The 6,274-nt window shown below is 45.9% G+C and overlaps 1 pseudogene across 1 annotated transcript; it reads right to left on the bottom strand.

Moving 5' to 3' along the window:
• Nucleotides 1-3,141: 3,141 nt before the first annotated feature.
• LOC307193051 (SWI/SNF-related matrix-associated actin-dependent regulator of chromatin subfamily D member 2-like) lies at nt 3,142-5,086 on the bottom strand (annotated as a pseudogene). Its single transcript has 2 exons — nt 5,045-5,086; nt 3,142-4,662 (listed from the first exon to the last, which is right to left on the bottom strand). The product of its transcript is annotated as an SWI/SNF-related matrix-associated actin-dependent regulator of chromatin subfamily D member 2-like (transcript).
• Between the last annotated feature and the right edge of the window lie 1,188 nt (nt 5,087-6,274).

Raw genomic sequence — 6,274 nt, forward strand, 5'->3', positions numbered from 1 at the left:
GTGGAAAGGAAAACAGATTTGGTAACCCTGTCCACCTCTCTCCTAAGGGCTTTTTTTCATTTTTTCTGCTAGTTTGAGGACCTAATTAAGCCCTAGTACCTTCCTTGCCAGAGAATTCTCTTTCTTTACTTAACATATTTCCTTTAAACTGTTTCTGCCTGTTGGCCTTAACTTTTACTTAAATGTCTTCTCAAGAGAGAAAAATATTTGGGGATGATTTCCCACAATTGTCTAATGATTATTTTCCAGCCAAGAAGACTCCACCTCTGGCAACCAAGCATATTTACTTCTCCAAAAACTATTACTTCTCTCTGACTTTACCTTTGAGTTTTTAAAAAAATATATTTATGGGATTCTATTTCAACAAAATTTGGGGGAAAGGGTTTATAGTTTGGCTTTTGTCTAAAACAGTGGTTTTTAAAATTTCAGAAATGCCTGGAGAGCTAGCCCACACCCAAAGGTTCTCATTTTCTGCGTCTAGGGTGTGGGCTGAGAATTTGCATTTCTAACAAATCCCTAAGTGATTCTCAAGCTGCTCATTCAGAAACCACATTCTGAGAACCACTTTTCTAAAATAAACTGCTTTTTATTTTTTTAAAGAGGACATCCTGCTTTCCTAACCCTGAGATTTTGTTTGCATGTGAACCTAACACAATAGAAAATACATTTTAAAATCAGAAAAAAGCTTAGAGGTAGAAAATCTTAATCCTCGTTTTGAACCAGTCACTTTTTAGTCTGTAGTATGAAAGTAGGCTAGTCATTCTACCTCTCAGGGTTTCCATTTCTTTATTTATAAAATGATGATAATAACACCTACTTTGCCTGGAACAAGAGATTTTGTCCCAGGCTAATGAGGAGCAGAACAGCCAGGAGATTGGCTTGTTTGTATGAAAAGGGAGATTTACGCTCCATCACAGAGTTTCCCCGGGGGGCTGATCACCCCCAGGGAAAACTACTATGTAGCCTCCACAAAAGAGGCTGCCTTCATTTTCTGGAAGGCAGTATACACCCAGTCCCTGGACTGAATTTTAAAACAATGCACCAGCAACGACACTGAAAGGTCAACACTGCATCCCTGTGATTCTCAATGCAGCTCTGTGACAGAATCACTGTGTAGCTTTGAAAAAAATGCCCAGGCCCTAGTCTCGGGCATTCTGAGGTGGGGTCTGGGTGTCCAAAATTGTGTCTTAGGTGCTAACTGAGGTTGAGAACCTTCCTGTGGGAAACAGACTGGCCCTGTCCTGGTCAGCGAAGTGGGTTGCACTGTCTGTGACTTCCAGCTTACAGATGACGGACACATTCTGTGCACATCAAAGTTTGATTGCAGTGGGGATATTAAATTCCCATGCAGGGAGCATTCTATCACAGGACAAATGAGAGTGTCAGAGCAGGCTTTTTAAGGCCTTGTGCTATTATGTTGAATGATAAACTGCTTGCGGGTGATTAAGCTGCCTCCACAGGCTTAGGCCCTCACTTCTTTTGCTTTTCAGGTGATGCCATCTATATTTGTTTTTCTTTTCTTTTCCACCGAGGAGAAAGCACACACATGTTGAATTGCTGCAAAGCATCCTAGATACTAGAGAAGTAGGTTGAAGAAGGTGCTTCATGCTTAATTTCCCTAGTCATGCAGAACTGGATCAAATCTAATGTAACTATGTCGTAAGAAATTGGGCAGCTATAAATAATCTTGGGTTTCAATATCTGATTTGGAGGTGTTATTTTGGCTTTTATCACTAGGATAAAGACAAGAAGAATGGTAATTGTGAGAAGGAAGTGAAACAGGCTAGTATGAGATTCGAATGCTGTTATGACCTCTGCCGCTTTCTCTGTATGTATCACTTGGATTTCTATTGTTCCAGCAGAAAAAATGGGCCAAAACCCATGTTGTTTATTTGATAAAGGAATGCTTAAACTTGCTCTCTGAGCTCCCCATGTTTACACTTTTGAAAAGCCACTATTAACATACTTGACATTAAAATAATTTGGCTTGAGTAATATTTGTCTCAGAGTAACTTTCATTTGGTTCATATATAAGCACTAGATATTCAAATATTCAATGATTCCAGAAAGAGGCAACTAGAAAACACAAATTGTGGAGCTTCTGATGAACTGAACTCCGTAAGTTGAATGAACACCTTAAGACCAAGACCTGTTATTTTCTTCAAATGTACTGATAAGGAAAGAACAACTTTGTAATGGCTCTGTTATTTATTTATTTATTTATTTATACCACCAATAAACAAAGATTTATTTGGAAATTTCCAAACCTGCCAGAAGTGGCACTTGCCAAACCCTAGGTCCACCCTCCTTACCAAGCTCCGAAGGGCAACGATAGTCCCCCCCCCCACCTCCCCCCTGCACCTCCCCTGCACCTCCCCCTGCCCACACACACCCATGCCTCAGGCCACACCAGAGAACTAGTGTGTCCTCCCTCTAGGAGGCATTACCCCTGGGCCCAAGAGCTTGGGTGGCAGCCCTCTGGCTTCTCAGGAGATGATGGCGGCCAGAGCCGCTTGCATAAATTGAGAAAAGAAAATAAGGAAGGAGCCACCAAGTAGGGCTCCCTGAAAAACCCAAGCTTACCCCTGTACAAAAAAAGTGGCTCCCGCATAGAAAAACCTGCTCCACGAATACTGCAAATACCCAAAGGAAAGGAAAAAAAAAAAAAAAAAACAGCAGCAAGGCTGGGCTGGTAGGAATGGCAAAGAACTTTGGTTTGGAAAGGCTAGGAAGAGGGTGAGCTGTGCCCCTCTTCCTCGCAAAGCTCCTCAGAGCCAGCGCTGACACTCGCCCCAAGGGGGTCAGTAAACAAGCAAAGCCAGGGCCCTTTGGTTCTGAGAGGTCTCCATTATGATGTCAAAGCACGGCCTCCAGGTCCTGCTTGGGCCTGCCTGCAGGGGGCAGAGGAGGCCTCTGCTGTGAATCCAATTAAAGCCAACGTGTAAGTAGTAAGGCTTTGGGGACCAAGCAACAAGGAATCCTATCACTACACTTATGAAACTAAAGCTGGGGAGCAGAGGGTGACAGGAGACACCCCTCACCCCCTCATCCTACATGTCTGTGCCCCAGAGAGTGGTCCCCTTCCAGGCTGAGGAAGGGGTGGCTCCAGGGCTGGGAAGAAAGGAAGGGATCCCTGAGCAGTTAGGTCAGGTGGGTTCCCAGCACCTGTTCCAGTTCCTGCCTTTGCTGCTGCACCTTGGCAATGATGTGCCTCCCCACTGGTTCCTGGGCCCAGGGCTTGTGGTAGAAAGCAGCTTGTCTCTCCTCCTCAGGATTCCCAATCACATCAGATTGAGGTCCCAGCGCTGGGAACGGAGCCATTCCTGGATGAAGTCCTGGGGGTCAGTGCTAAAACTGAGCATGAGATCCCTCTGGGTCTTCAGCTGGTTGATGGACTCAATGGTCTCATGGATTTTGACATCAAGGGAGGCAATCTCCTGCTGATTGGTGGTAGAGGCCAGAAAATTGCTCATCTGGGCCTTGAGTGGGTCATCCACCTCCACATCAATGTCATAACAGCCTGTCTTCTTCTGGTTGTTAGGGTCCAAGCTAATTACATGGTTGACGACAATGGGCTCTGGAGGCTGCGGCAACCTGGCTAGCTTCATGGGAATCTCAGAGAAACGCAGTCGGCCACAACTGAAGATCTGGCAGAAGTACCGGTTGCAGTTGACGTACTCCCGCTCGTGGCCGTCCTGCAGCTGGTTGTGTTTGATGTAGAGCCGCAAGGCCTGCATGACGGCAGCCCTCGTGTGTGTGTGCACCCCCAGCGGCCTCCCCAGTCGGGGGTCCGACTTGTACTGGGGAGGCTGATGAGCCAGCAGGAGCAGGCAGGTGCACTTGACGTTGAGGTTTCCAGGCGGTTTCACCTGGAAGCCATCTGTCTCCTGGGTGGTGGGCATCCGGTGCCACTCCAGCAGGTGGTTGTCAGACCCGTACAGTTCCTTGTCCAGCTCAATGACGAGGCTCTTAAAGAATTAAGAAAACTTCCTCTTCTGTTTCCTAAGATCATCCAGCAGTTTTCCCTCTACTCGGAGTTCCCAGGAAGCCACCTTGTCCCCTGCGGGGTTTCCCCCCGGGATCCCTGCGGTTCCCGCACTATCACCTTCTGCCTTGCTGGGACTGAACATATTAGAAATACAGATCTGCAGCTTTCGTTTTTGCGTCAGAGGCTTTTTGATGGCCTTCTGGATCTCCATCCGCTTTCGAGCAATGGTCTGGTCCAGCTTCCGCTCAAAAGCCAAGAGATCCATGCACGCCTGAGGCTCTGGGACAAGCTCCCAAGTTCGCTGAGGTAGAACTTTATCTGCCACCTTCCTCCTCTTTAACCCCCGGCTCTAGGCAGGCATCGGGAGCTGGTCCTGGGGCACAAGCAGGAGGTTTCGGAATGGGTCCATCATGGTGGGTGGCATGCCAGGTCGAAGTGGAGCAGCTGCGCCAAATGGGGAGCCAGCAGGGGGTCCCACCTGCAAGCCAGCCATGGGCATCTGACTGCCTGGTGACCTGCCAGGCCTCTGGTACTGCGCTGCAGGGCCCGTGGGGTTCTTGGGGCAGAAGGCGGCAGCCCCCCACGCCTCCAGCAGGTCTGGGCCCCCTGAGCACCGCTCCAGGCAGCGTGCTGGGTCCCGCTGGCGGAGGCGGAGCTCCCAGGGCGGCCTGGCTCTGTTATTTTGATAATTTTGATTGTCTGAGATAATGGAAATTTTTCATCAGATGCTGTCTGTGATCAATGCTTTCTGAGACCTCTTTTCTCCTAGAAACTTCTTTTTCCTGATTACCTCTTGGCTATGGCTTTTTGATGACCTAGGTTTGGTTTAGATGATTGCTTCTGGAAAAACTGTGTTAGCATCCTTGCAGTGGTGTGGAGCCTCCTGAGAAGGGAGAGGCAGGACAGGATTCTAGTTCAAGTCGTCGCAGTTAGTAGGAAACTGGGGCTTAGAACCAAATAGAATCAGTATCCCCAGTGTTTGAGGAGAGACACCCAGGACAGAACTGGCTTCAGACTCTGGACACGGCTGAAACAACTTATGTCAACTGAAGGTACCTTTTCTAAGTTCCAGCCGTCCATGGACATTGGAGAGCACATGTGCGGTTCCCCAGCCTGTTTTAGGCTCTGGGAACAAAAGCTGGCACTGTATTGCATTATACTGGAAACTGACTAGAAGAGGCTTAGGTTTTTATTGTTTTACTTCCAGGAGGAGAGGGGAAAAATTAACTTGCAAATCAGGTGGATGAAAATTGAGAATGAGAAAGATTTGCTTGTTGAAGGTAACCCTGTTTTCTCTCTCTTTTATTAGGTGTTTGTGAAGAGGCAAGTAAGGCTGAAACCCTTTCTGTTCTTCAGGAATTCTTTTAAAAGTATTTTGTTCTTTGTCTTAGATTGAGACTGAAGATGTGACACCATACATTACTGTTATCACCTTCTGCAGCTGACATACAGACTCCAGAACTGGATGTGGCATGGTGTAATTTTTCTAATTAGCCCTAGAACTCCACGTTAAAGGCTCAGACTGCGTGTCCTTTGGCATGACATCAGTCCACCACTGACTCTGATTGTCAGCAGGAGTCTAATTATTTGGGCCAAAGCATTTTGCCTAGAGTTTATATTTGTATTCAAAGAGAACTTCTGTGTAAGGAAAGAAAGGCTTTTTGTTATTATTGTTCCTCTTCTTTGGAATTAGCGCCTATCTAAATTAATCCTCTCTAACTTCTCATACTTCTTCAGTAGGTATACTTCCTAAACTTGTTTAGTAACCAACAAAAAGGGGAGTGATGGTCTTTTAATTAGCTTTCTAGAGATATAAAATTCACAGCTATTAAATCCAAGCTGTATCTAATGTGAAGTTTCAGCCTAATGAACAGCTGTAAGTATGCTGCCTTCCCACACAGTGGAACTTGATGGAAGCCCTGGTTTTACAACTGCTGGTTATTGATTAAACAACTAGGCTGTTTTGATGCTGGTTGTTTCTGTTGTTGCACTCATCATCTTAGGTTTGGAAGAATTATTGCAGATATTAACGTTATTAGAGTTATTAAAGGTCACTCACTAGTCTGTCCCCTCACCCATCCTATGCTGGTAACATCTTTACAACATCTCCCCCAAGTGGTTGTCTTGATCATGATAGAACCCACCTAATGACAGTGGGGAGAAAGCAGACTCCATAATCCAGCAGTTATAATTTAGAGTTATTCCTTAATATAGTTTATCTAAAACTATAGTGAACTCCAGCTTAGGAGAGGACCTAAATGTATAAATAGATAAGTTGATATAAAA

The sequence above is a fragment of the Stenella coeruleoalba genome, assembly GCF_951394435.1.
Source record: "Stenella coeruleoalba genome assembly, chromosome: 1".
Lineage (NCBI taxonomy): Eukaryota > Metazoa > Chordata > Mammalia > Artiodactyla > Delphinidae > Stenella > Stenella coeruleoalba.